This window comes from Dasypus novemcinctus, chromosome 8, assembly GCF_030445035.2.
Source record: "Dasypus novemcinctus isolate mDasNov1 chromosome 8, mDasNov1.1.hap2, whole genome shotgun sequence".
Lineage (NCBI taxonomy): Eukaryota > Metazoa > Chordata > Mammalia > Cingulata > Dasypodidae > Dasypus > Dasypus novemcinctus.
The window spans coordinates 60,872,997-60,886,512 of record NC_080680.1 but is presented as its reverse complement, the minus strand read 5'-3'; positions in this window follow the sequence as shown (position 1 = coordinate 60,886,512).

Here is a 13,516-nt window from a genome sequence, read left to right as displayed (position 1 = left end):
TCTAACATGAACCACATTGATGAGCGCTAGGGGGAGCAAACACTGATTCTGTATTTATGACCAGCTACCTAAAGCCTGCCTCAGACTAGTTCACTGATCAGAATGAACTATTCTAAAGTACTGATATGCAGTCTCAAAGATATAACCTATAACATCTGAAACAAACTACAAGTGATTTAGTATGTAGTCTTAGTCAGCTAATTTAGTATTTTACTATAAGGGTTTGTTCTAGTATAAAAGAATGCCACTTTGAGTGGCCACAGTAGCTGCTGAGGGTAGGAAGAGGGAAGAAAAGATATGGTGTGGAGGCATTTTCAGGACTTGGAGTTGTCCTGGGTGGTACTGCAGGGACAGATGCGGGACATTGTGTGTCCTGCCATGGCCCACTGGGTGGACTGAGGAAGAGTGTAAACTACAATGTAAACCATTATCCATGTGGTGCAGCAGTGCTCTAAAATGTATTCACCAAATGTAATGAATGTGCCGTGATGATGAAAGAGGTTGTTGACGTGGCAGGACTGGGGTGAGGGGGGTGAGGGGAATATGGGACCTCATATTTTTTTAAAGTAACATTGAAAAAAAAACATAAAAAAAAAGAATGCTACTTTGAAATCCAATATTTTGTGTGTTTTGGTATGTTTTTGCTTCATTACAGTATCATCTTGGCAAAATAGCAGATTCATGTTCTTTCTCCTTTCCAACATACCTAGAAAGCTGGTAGATGAAGTACTTATTTCCAAATCAGCATCTAAAGTTCTCTGACTATGTCATAAGACCTCAAAAATAAGTCCCGGGAATTGGATTCCCATGTCTTATAAAATCACTTTACCATACATGACAAAAACAAAGTGTTGTCATCTCCTTTCGAAGCAATGCTCTACTTTTCAGTTGTTGCCTGTGACTAAATATGAAGAGCTTCTGCTTATTCTAATCACCTTTCATTTTTCTAGTCAGTGTACAAACAAGAGGAAAACAAACCTGACTTAATTGGTAACCAAGTGATCATGCTTAATTTCCCTTGAGACATCAATAGAAAGCCATGGTGGACCTCTGTTTAGTTTGTTCTGAAAGAAATATCATTGTCTGTGTGCACACAATCCCCTTCAGTGTTCCCCTTCAGTTTTACTTTAAAAATTGGAAAATCATACAATGAGAATAAACACATGAGAGCTCAGGATACTTGATTTACTTCTCAGACAAAAAATTAGTAAAACAATTTATTATGGAATCAGAATTAAAACAAATTGTGATATGGAACATAATTTTAGAGGGATTGCTACTTTCAACATCTGATTAATGACTGATATATATTTTTACCTCTCCATTGCTCTATACATCTTTATATTTTGTCCTTTCTATTCCAAGATGTAGCTACAAATGATCTCACTATCCACTGGGAAAAATGTGAACATAAAGTTTGAAGCATGACTTATAGTCTTTTCTGAATTGGATACACCAGAACACATAGTCACTGGCCAAAAAAAAAAAAAAAAAAATGCAACTGGCAACAAAATGAAATTCAGCCAAATCAAAAGATTTTTGGTAACATAAAATGACTAATACTTTAGAAGATACTGCTGACCTTTGCTTATAAGATTAAATGAGCTAAAGACTGTGAAAGGTACTTTGTAAATTGTGAAGCACTACAAAAAGCACTTTTATTTTTTATATACACTGCTATGTTCCAAAAAAGAATTTAAGACAATTTATAAAGATATATGCTTAAAAATATATCATGATACCTAATTAAAGGTAGATGAGAACTTTGTCATTTTCTGGGAGTGGGGGCCTGAGGGTCGAAGTGGGATTATTGGGATTTTTCAGATTTTACTTTGTATTTTTCAATATTGTTTTAATGTCGTTAGTTGGAGCATGAATTGACTTTGTAATTGAATAAAATGATAAAGGTATTTATATTTGGGGAAAAAACTGGAAGAGAAAGAAAACCAAGAGTATGGCCTTACAATGGAGCCAAGAATGAAGTTAATACAAATGTACATTCCATAAAGGGCTACAGTCACAGATTTGGCTCTCAACACTTAAGCAGTCATGAAATCTGATAAATTACAGTGCCCGTAAGAAGGAAAGAATCAGTTGCATGGGTGAAGCACTACAGGCCCTGCAAAAAATTCAGAACAAGTTTAATAGGTTTTTTTTTTATCCTGCCATTATATGTATATATATAATTTATTATATATGCCTTTAGATTTATTAGCCTATAGTTATTAGTAGGTGATATAATAATATAATTGATAAAGAAAACTAATTGTAATTCATAGCATCTACCTCTTATAGCAAAATTTCTTGAACATGTATTTTCCTCTTTAAATTGCACATTTAAACTTTTCAAAGGGAAGACAAAGTAGGACAAAGACAAGGGGACAAAGTAGGAAATTCAGAAGAACTGATGTTGGGAGAAGATGTGTCAATAGGAAATGCAAGTTATTATCTTGATTCAGACTTCATCTAGGATTTCCACTGGGCTCAGACTCAGAATTGTGGTAGAGGGCTCCTATGTTTGGCCTGAATCAGGGTCAAGGGGGCATATCAGTTAGAGATTCATGGTAGTATTTGCCATAATAGATAAATCCCCAAATCTCAATGGCATTACCTTATAGCTGTTTGGGATAAATAGGTAAAGTTTGGGCAATGGCATAGCAGCTGGAAATGTGAAAAATCTTTTCAGAAAGTCAAGGGACTTCCTGGAAACAACATTTCTACCAAGAGCAAGGGAGGATGATGCCATTTGGACTTAAACAATAGAAAGGGTCATACATGAGCAAAAGCCTAAAGGAGATTTTCCATGTAATCTTATTTGACCCCTCCTAAAACTCGGTTAGGAAGTCTCCTTGGTGATCCCACTCACCTTCTACATCTCCTCTTCCATTGCCCCTATTATAGTGCCCATAACATCCTCACTATGCTGTAATTGTTTGTTTGCTTCCTTGTACCCCAACTAAGCTTTAAGCCCTGTGACAGCAGGAATTGTGTCTTCTCACCTCTGCATCCCCAGAGCTTATAACAAGATCTGGTATGTAGTAGGAGCCGGTTCATATTCACTGAAGGAAGAGAGTTGTGATGGAGGGAGAAAAGCAGCACAAAAATACAAGAAAGTTGTTAAACCCCAGAAGATAAAGGATAGCTGTAATCTCTTTTAGTTATATAAGAAAGTAAATTAATTAGAATGTGAATCACAGAAATGTGATGAATGCTAATTTTTTAATTGCTCTATGCTGGGGTGTGGGCAGGAACAGAGAAGTAGAAACTATATTTTGTTTTTGCTTTTATGCTTTTATATTATGTGCCGTCATGTGAAAATAACTTTAAAATACAGGGAAGGGGGAAGCAGACTTGGCTCAGTGGTTAGGGCATCCGTCTACCACATGGAAGGTCCGTGGTTCAAACCCCAAGCCTCCTTGACCCGTGTGGAGCTGGCCCATGCGCAGTGCTGATGTGCGCAAGGAGTGCCATGCCACATATGGGTGTCCCCCACGTAGGGGAGCCCCACGCACAAGAAGTGCGCCCCATAAGGAGAGCCGCCCAGTGTGAAAGAAAGTGCAGCCTGCCTAAGAATGACACCACCTACATGGAGAGCTGACACAACAAGATGACACAGCAAAAAGAAACACAGATTCCCGTGCCACTGACAACAGAAGCGGACAAAGAAGACGACACAGCAAATAGACACAGAGAACAGACAACTGGGGGGCGGGGGGAGTGGGGAGAAAAATAAATAAATAAATCTTTTAAAAATATATAATAAAATAAAATACAGGGAAGGGACATATTAGAATTAATCTTCCAGCTTCATTCATTTAACTATAACCTGTAAAAACTTTACTTTGGGAGTAAATGCTTTTGTGCTTTATCCCATCCTCTTTCAAAGGAGTAAAAACAGAAATTCATGAGCAAACATACAGAGCAAACAGAGCATTCTAAAACTCTTGTTCCCCCCATGCTGCTACTTAGAGTACATGAATGTATTTATCAAGTTACATGTGCAAATTATGGTGTTGGCTGTGCAAACAAGGGCACAATACTTTAGTCACTGATGGAACCATTTTTGGAATCTTTTCAAGTCTGAAACAGTCTTATCAGGAATTATAAAGCTCCTAACAATCATCTTAAGTGAATTCTAGACTTATTTGAGAAAATAAGGTATGAGGCACACAGGTATACTTTATAAAAGGGTAAAAGTTGTGAATTATTTCAGGAATTTGCTCACTTATGCAACATTTGCACTTTCCTAAATATTTCCAAGTAAATGTCTTTTTTTTTAAAGCAGGAGTCCATTTTCCTTTTGAACTCAGTCCTTAAGACCTCAAAAAAAATCAATACTAAACCTGAGCAAAGTCACCAAAGAAATGTCTATTAATTATAACCCATACTATATTAACAGCACATATATTCAAAAGTTCCAGCCTTTGTTGATCTTAATAAGGACAGTGATTATATATATAACATGCATTTAGAAGGCAGTTTTACTTAGCTTAAACGGACCCAAGTTTCACAGAAGTGTAGACACGTGATCTTAAAATACTTTGGCCTATTTGACAACTGGATATTTATATTTCTGTAAATCATTTTTACATAATCCACTGTATTCCTCAAATTTCATAAGAGATACTATATTTCTTGCTATTGTTCTTCTAATCTTATAACAAATGAGCTTGCATTCCCAACTATTTTCGTGTCCTTTTTACAAAAAATGAGAAAATCCTGAACTGTCACATTTCAATAAAATGATTTTTCCTTCTGTGAGGTTTCATGCCCTAGAAATTTTTTAAAACGCAAAGATGAGCTATAACTTGATCTCAAAGATAAACTTGGATTGATTATCCAGCTGATGGATTGATTATCAATGGCATTTGCTTCTATTCCTTGTTCTAGTGAAGAATCCTTTCTGTCAGGGTGTGAAGAGATGCAAAAATGTAGGAAAGTGACTAAAATGAGAGTTCTGAATTAGAATATTTATATTATACAATGTCCTCATAAGCAAGAACAATTGAAAATTCACAGTGGAAAAAATCTGCAGATATATTTCAGGTGTGACAAAATTAAAATCTTAGCAGGGCTTTTCAAAATGTGGTCCTTAGACCATCTGTACTGGAATCACCTGGCATGCCTGTTAAACATGCATATTACCAGATCCCATTTCACACTTACAAATCCCAAACTTTATGTTTCCTAACAAGGTCTAAGAATCTCCTTCCTCGCTCTTAATATATTTTTAAACAAAAGGGATAAACGATTTGCATAAAAATCGTTTGCCTGATCAATGTAGATCATAGCTTCTTCTATACCTCCCCAAATATTTCAATCTAGTACGAATTCTCCCAATGAGAACTCAGCTGTTCACTGTTTTGGAATCCTCTGAATGACAGGAAGGTTTAGGTCCTCCCTGATGTCATCTGCATTCCCCTAGGCTATCAGAAAGGAATCTGAAATGGGCTTTCCAGGAAGAGGGTGTGGAATCTGAAAGTTTGTTACTTTCCAAGATCAGGGTGGTTGCCCAGAGGAAATCCCTCACTTTCTGGGATTACATTCCAGTTTCTAAGTGTTTGGAAAACATTAGAGATGACTAGCAAGATGGAGAGTTAGAGAGAAAATGAAGAGGATCTGAACCATGAAGGATTCAGCTAGTTGATTTGGGCCCAGTGCCTGGCTTAAAAGGCAAATGTTTTATTACTTGGCAAGACTCCCATGACATGTCATTCCTTAGAGCCTGCATTTTCTACTCCTTTCATACAAGGATTCTGTAAGGCCTCACATTCCTTCCTCAAGGACTAAAGACAGATGTTACAGGTATTGGGGAACTTCCCTCCCTGTACCTAGTAAGGGATGGAAAATGCTAGAATCCATTAAGGTATCCTTGTATTAATTTATCGTAAGTTCCTACTTACTTCTCTGTTGGAAAAGTTAGAAATTCCTACACAGGAACAATACCTGTGCAGGTTATTTTCCCCCCATTTCTTTGCTATGCCTATAAAGTACTATGCCTATAAAGTGCAAATACTGGTGACTTCAGTGGGCAGGCAGGTAATTTCAATAAGTGAGTAGTTTACTTGTAAGGCAGAAGGAAGTAGTATAGACTATGGTAAAATGGAGAATGAATTTCCATCCTGAAGGGATTTAGAAAAATTGAAAAGGCCAAACAAAACATTTTTAAAAGCCAAATTGGACCTGCACCCTCCAACAAAGAGAAAAATGAAAGTCTTTATCTCAAGTTAGATGATTTAAATAAGCATATATTCAAAATGGGTTCAAGTAAATTCACAGAGAATCTATTTTTCACATTGTATTTTAACCCTGCTGGCATAGTCCCCAGAAAGCTTTCCCCAACTTCCCTCTAAATACCTACAATGATTCAGAAGAAAAAGAAAAGAAGAAAACTGACAACCATGGTGAAAACCAGTACTATCAGTTAAGCTATTGCCAGAATCTGAAAAGAATTTCTAATAACCACGAGATTGATGGGGCTAGATGGAAGAACAGTTTTGCTATGCCAACCTAAGAGTCCTTAGGTTTTCTGTTTTCCACTGTCAGTCTCTGGGGTAATCTCTAAAGTCTATTCCAACCACAAAACAGAGGAACCTTCCTTCTTCCAAGTGATTGCTATTTTTTGTGGGAGGGAGAATACTGCATGCCTGACTTCCCTTAAGTAACTCTTTAGGAATCAAAGACTACAACTCCCAGAAAGCCCTTGGGCAGGAAACAGGATAGGGCACTGAAAAAGGCTTTCCACCATGCCCTGGAAGAGCTCCTCAAGAAGTCTTCAGATACTCCATGGATTGTAATTATGGAGAATCGGCAGTATGGATGAAAGGAGATTCCTTCCTACTCCTACAGAGACTGGAAAATGGTTAGGAGTTATACACATACAAACTCTATGTTTAGACCATACTTAATCTATTTCCTTTTCTAGGATAGTTGTTTCCAACACTTTTTAATTATTTTCTATGATAATCAAGCCTATAGTGAATAGCCTTGCAGCTCAATCTTTTTCCAAATCCTTTTTACTCTCTCTCTTTATAAACTTCTTAAATTAATTCTCTGTTTTTCTTCCAGTATATGCACTCACTCTTCACTTTACACCTCAAAGCATCATTTCACTTGTTTATATGCATTTCTCCCTTTACTAAAAGATGAGTTCCTGAAGAGCTGAAAGATGAGGGTTCATATGTCTTTAGAGACCAGAAGGCTAACACAGTGCCTGATAGACATAGATAATGAGTATTCATTGAATAAATGACAGGCAAGAGTGGTAAAGAAGAGTCAGTGGAGAGCTCTAAAGGCCAAGTTTAGTCGTTTAAAGTTGACATTTTGCAACAGAATGTCAATGAAAGATCTTGAATTCAGGAATGATTTAAGTTGAATTTTTGTGAGAGCTATGACTGCTCTATGGGCTGATGCCAGTAGGAAATGGTCACCAGGTGTAAGGATGAGTGCCTGGAGAATCACAATTACATATAGTGGCAGTTTAACAATCAAAATTGCCTGCTAAATTGCCAAAATGTGCAAATTTTATTTCCAAAAATGAACATTTTACATAATTAAAAAGCAAATTCCATAATAATGCCTTCCAGGTCCTCTGTAAAAAAGAAGAAAAAAATGGTTTTCTCATAAAAGAGAACAATGCAAGCCCAGGGTGTTGATTCTGTTTCCATTTAGAAAAATATAGACATTTTGTTTCCTTTTTTTTAAAAGATTAAATTTAATTTCTTTATTTCTCCCCTTCCCCTTGTTGTTTGCTTTCACTGCTCTCTGTGTCTGTTCATTGTGTGCACTGGGTCTGCTTTTCTTCTTTTTCTTTAGGAGGCACTGGGAACCGAACCTGGGAACTCCTATGTGGGAGGGAGGTGCCCCATCACTTGAGCCACCTCTGCTTCCTGCTTATTGCGTCTGTCATTGTATTTCCTTGTGTGTCTCCTTGTTGCACCATCTCATTGCATCAGCTCACTGTCTTACTTGTCTTCTTTAGGAGACACCAGGAACCAAACCCGGAACCTCCCATGTGGTAGGTGGGCACCCAACTTCTTGAGCCACATCTGCTTCCCTAGACATTTTCTTTTAAATGTCAAGGTCCATGGATTGTGCCATGGTGCGCTGCAATCTACAGGAAATCTTTAAATCTGGAATCTGCTGCCAATTTCCACCTGGACTTTTTGGTGTGACATTTGGAAAATCTTTAGCTCCTTTCTTATATCAATGTCTTTATTTGTCAAATTGATAAAATAGCTTCCAACCCCTCACAGGACTAGTATGAAGATTGATGAGGAAATAATAGGGAGGCACAGAGTTTCTGAGGCATTTGAATCCAGTGATTCCACCAAAACACCATGGATCACTAGTGTTGTATCTCATCATCTCTGAACATATTTTAACATTTTTATTAACCTGCAGGGAAAACCTATGACTTATAAGAGGCACGGGGCATATTTTATTACAAATAGCAGGATAAAGATGATATCTATCCATCCATGAAGTGTGTGGGAGTGGGAAGGGGACGGGAGGAGAACTGCTAGTCTACTGCCGGTGGCCTATTTGTGAACATTTCACCCTGCCTTTTGAGTTCCTGATGTCTGCATCACTTTCACCTCTCCAAGAGCAACTGCCACAGTATAGGTGTGATCTAGAAAGTTCTCAGAAACCCCTAACCCTTTAACCATTTGGTCAATTGAAGCTTTATTTGAACTAAGTCTGTTTCTGGCCAACATGAACTTTTTGTATCTTGAAAATATTGCCTGACTCTGTGTCTAAATAAAATTTAGGAGTTTTAAAAAGGCATGGGTACAATCTTGAAATTCACTAAAAAAAAATAATTCTTTTATAATATTCATTCAGTTATAACTAAATCCACCTTCACAAGAAGCAGACCACGATTTCTTTCCATGTGTACAATGGAAGAAGCCAGAATCCAATCAGAGTAGAGATATGCAATATAACAGTCATAAGCTATGACATTAAAAAAAGGGATAAAAATCAGAGTTATTAAGTAATTCCATCAGGATTAGCATTAACAGTAATCTGGGCAGGAGTTTTTAATACCCACATAGTTGGCTCTCTGACGTTGTCAAAAGAGTCCAAGCTTTCTATTACAAGCAGATTTACAACCATCTCCTGGGCATTAGGACCAAAATTCCTGCTAAAATATTTACGTGTCATTATTTCAGACCAGATTTTTAATTCATAGCATACTTCCATACTTGAATGGAGTACCAAAAAAGGCCATTTTTAATAAACAGTAAATATTTTCATATCTATCTTACACTTTAAAGATATTGTTGGATTTTATTTATTTTCTTTTGAGAATAACTTAGAAAGAAGTAAAATTTGATTTCCCTGAGTAAACCTTTCCAAATTAGAATAAACATTTCCTTCACAAATTATGTGATATTTAAGTTATTAAAGAATTCTCAAATTGAGAATGAGATGATCTGTTAAGGAAAAAGAAATAAGTGCATTATTTGAGTTACGATGATTTTGAAAGAGTAGAAACCTAGGATATCAAATGGAAAAAAACATATTGCACTGGCTTTCTTCATAATCAATATGCCATATTCTATATTTTAGAAAAGCTAATTCACTAGACATAAAACCTCCTTTGTAAGAGAGAAGAAGGGGGATAAGTATGTATCTACATGTGAATTTATCATTATAAACCTGGAAATTTGGCCTTAAAAATCAATACATCTTGGATCACTTAAGCCCTCCTCATACTGGGAAAAACTTTCCAACATATCAAACTTCATTGTAATGGCATCTATTTCTTGTGCTGAAAATTTTGAACTTGTGATCATCCAGATAGCTCAAGTATGAGATGAACTCTAAAGAACTCCATTTTTCATGTCACATATATTTTGGAAATTTTCTTGCTCTGTTTACCATTGATTAGCAAGGCAGTTTGTATTTGACCTAGGACATAATCTCTTGAGTCCCATTTTCATGTCTGTCTTGATCAGGGCCAGAATTGATATTTCAGCATTTGGATTACTGAAATCACTTTCTTTGCCAGAAAAGAAAGAAAGAGATGGATGGATGAACAGATGGAAAAGAAGGAATGAACGAAGGGAGGGAGGGAGGAGGGAGAAAGGAAAGGGAAGAAAGGATGGAGGGATGAAATGAGGGAGGGTAGGACATCATGGGAACAATATTATGTCTTGGAGCTCAACCACTATAACCTCATAGCAGCAAAAATTACATCAGCAAATCATTAGTATTGTTTTAATAGCATGAAACTGCTCTAAAACACCATGTAATTTGATAGTGTAATCATTTCTAATTCAATAAATTATGATTGCACGATTCCTTTTTTTTAACAGGTGTCACAATCAGGATGTTCTTGGAAAAGACAGAAGTTTCAATTCCTCTAAATGTAAATTTATCAAGTATTTCTCTAAGCCCTTAATTCGATAAAGGTTACTCAAGTGCTTACTTATATGTCAAACACTGTCCTAAACTCTGAGGATTTGGCAATAATCAAGTCAAAGTCCTTGCCCTGATGGAACTTATATTCTAGCACAGAGATAGGCAATAAATAAATAAACAGAGTGAATGCACCACATATAACAATGCCAGGAGGGCAAAGGGCAGTGAAAACACATGAGCAGTGATTGGGGGTGGGGGTGGCTATTTCTGATAAGGCCTCTGGAGGAGGTGATATTTGGAGAGAAACCTTAATGAAATAAGGGAAGGAGCTGAAGAAGATCAGGGGGAAAATGTTCCAGGCAAAAGGGGAAACACATACAAAGGTCTGGGGTAGAACCTGGCTTGGGATAGTAATAGAAAATCAAGAAGGCTAATGTAACTGGAGCACAGTGAAGAAAGGGGACCGTGGTAGGAAATGAGGTCAGAGCAGCTGCCAGGGACCAGATCATGTGGGGCCTTGAGGTCATGGAAAGGAGTATGAACTTTATTCTGTGTCATAAGAAGTCATAGATAGACCTGCACAGGGTGAAATGGGCTATTTATGTTAAAACACTCACTATGACTGCAGTGACAAGGATTCCCTATACGGAAACATGGGGAGCCTGGAGAGTATTGCAGGGGTGCAGAAAAGAGATGGTAGTGGCTTCAGTCCGTGTGGCAGCTGTGGGAGTGGTGAAAGGTAGTTGGATGCAGGATATCTTTCAAGGTCAAAGCCTATAGGATTTGCTGATGAACTGTACATGGGATCTGAGAGAAGGAAAGGCATCAAGGATGATTATACTTTTCAGGCCTGAGCAACTTATGAAAGGAAGAAGGGAAAATGCAGGAGAGTGAAGAGAAATCAAGAGTTATTTTTAGATGTGTAACCTGTGAGATTCCTATTTTAGACATTCACAGAGAGACATCAACTTGGTGGGTTGTGCACTAGTTTTCTATTGATTTGTATCAAATTACCACAAGTTTAACAGCTTAAAACAATATCTGTTTATTATCTCACAATTTCCGCAGGTCAGAAGTCCAGATACAGGTTGTCTGGGTCCTCTACTCAGGGTCTCACCAGGCTGCGGCTGGGATTTTCTTCTGAGTCTGGTGATCCTCTTCCAAGCTTATCTTCTTTTAGTAGAAGTCATTTTCTTGCAGCTGTGTGACTGCATTTCCTGTTTTCTTGCTGGCTGTCAGACAGGAATCACTCTCAGCTCCTAGAGGCTGCTCATAGTTCCTGGCCACGTGGCTCCCATAAAGCAGTTCACACCATGGCTGTTTGCCACCTTCTACAAGGAGTGTGTCTCTCTGACACTTCATCAACTTTTAAAGGCTCACCTGATTAGGTCAGCCCACCTAGGATCATCTTTCTTTTAATTGGCTCAAAGCCAACTTATTAATAAGCTAATCATAGGAGTAATATCCCATCATATTCACAGGTTCCACCTGCACCTAGGACAGGGGATTATACAGGGTGGGTACACCAGGGGTTGGGAGCATTGGGGCCCTCTTAGAACCCTGCTTCTCACAGTGGGGTATGATGATTGAGTGTGGAGCTCAAAGGCAAGTTAGTGCTATTAAAACCACAGGACTGGAAAAAAGCACCTAGGGAGAGATTGGAAATGACAAAAATGATATTAACATAAAAATATTTACAAATAACACTAAGTATGCTGTGTACCAGGTGCCATTCCAAGTGCTTTACACATACTATTCGCTTCAATCTCACAATATTGCTTTGAGACATATGTACAATCTCCATTTCACAGATAACAATCTGATACACAGAGAGGTAAACTTGCCCAAACTTATGCAACTATTATTTGGTGGAGCCAGAATTTGAATCAGGCAATTTGGTTTATGAATCTGTGCTTTTAATCATTATTCAATATTAATATTGTGTCACTGAAGAAATGTAAGAAAAGGGCAGAAACCTGGAGCTCCAACTTTTAGAAGTCAGAGAAAAGAGGTGCTATAAAAGAGAAAATCTTACTAATTGGTACTAACTGGAAAATTTGTAAAATGTTTGAGTTAGTGAATTTGAATAACCAGATTACTGATTTTTTTTAATTAAAAAAAAATGAATGTATGTCCGTTCATTTACACATAGTTACCTAGAAGTTAAATATATTTGTTTTCCATCCCATAGCACACAATTTCTAGATCCAAAAATCACAGGACCGTCCATGTTCACAGGTTCTTCTAGATGGCTGGCCCTCCCCTGTTGAAGCCTCTGGGGGGCTTCGTGGGGGACCCCGAAGCCTCTGTGGGGATTCTTGGGGCCACGGGCTTAGGTGAGGACGACACGGTTGGGCTTGAGGAACTCAAACCACGGAGAGGAGGCTGGTGGCACAGGTCTGGTTTATTCAGGAAGTGTGCACAGTATTATAGGGCAGGAGAGGGGCGTGGGGAATGCTGATTGGTTCAGAGGTGAGCAATATTTTGGTTGGCTGCCGTAAGCAGTTGCCAGGGGGGAAGGCTGGTAAGAGGTTACATGAAGTGGGAGAGGTGGTGGCAGGGGATTGGCTATTGCTGTTGCTGGGGTGGAAGGCAGACTTGAGCTTCTTAGGCTGTGGCGGGAAATAGAGAACAAAGCAGTGCTGGGGGGGAAAGGGAGCGGGAGAGGGAGGGGAGGAAGAGGAGTGGCAGGGGCTGACCAGATGTTACGTTTAGGCGGGAGATTATGGGCGCAGCCTCTGCTGGTGCCTGGGCAGGCTTGAGGGCGTCACGCCCGTGCCGGCTGAAGGATCGCGGCCGCCCATTCCAGCCGCCCGGTAGTAGGCCTGGGCAGGCTGAGGGCTTGCGCCCGTGCCAGCCACCCTGACCCCTGGCTCCAGGCTCCGCGTATGCCTTCTGCCGGGGCTGGCCGTGTCTAGGGAGGCTTGCTGTCCCACACTCCCCCCTTGGCCTTTGCTAGCCAGTTTCAAGTCCAGTACCCAGCCACAATCAGGAAGCTCTAGAGCCAGGGGCAAGCACTCTAAAAGCTGGTCAGGAACACACAAGGAGGTCTGGTGTGAAAGGCTGAGCTGGACCGACTGAATTTTCTTTCACAGGAATTTGAAAACAGCCGCAGAAACTGAAGCTGAAAGGACACTCTGGGACAAAC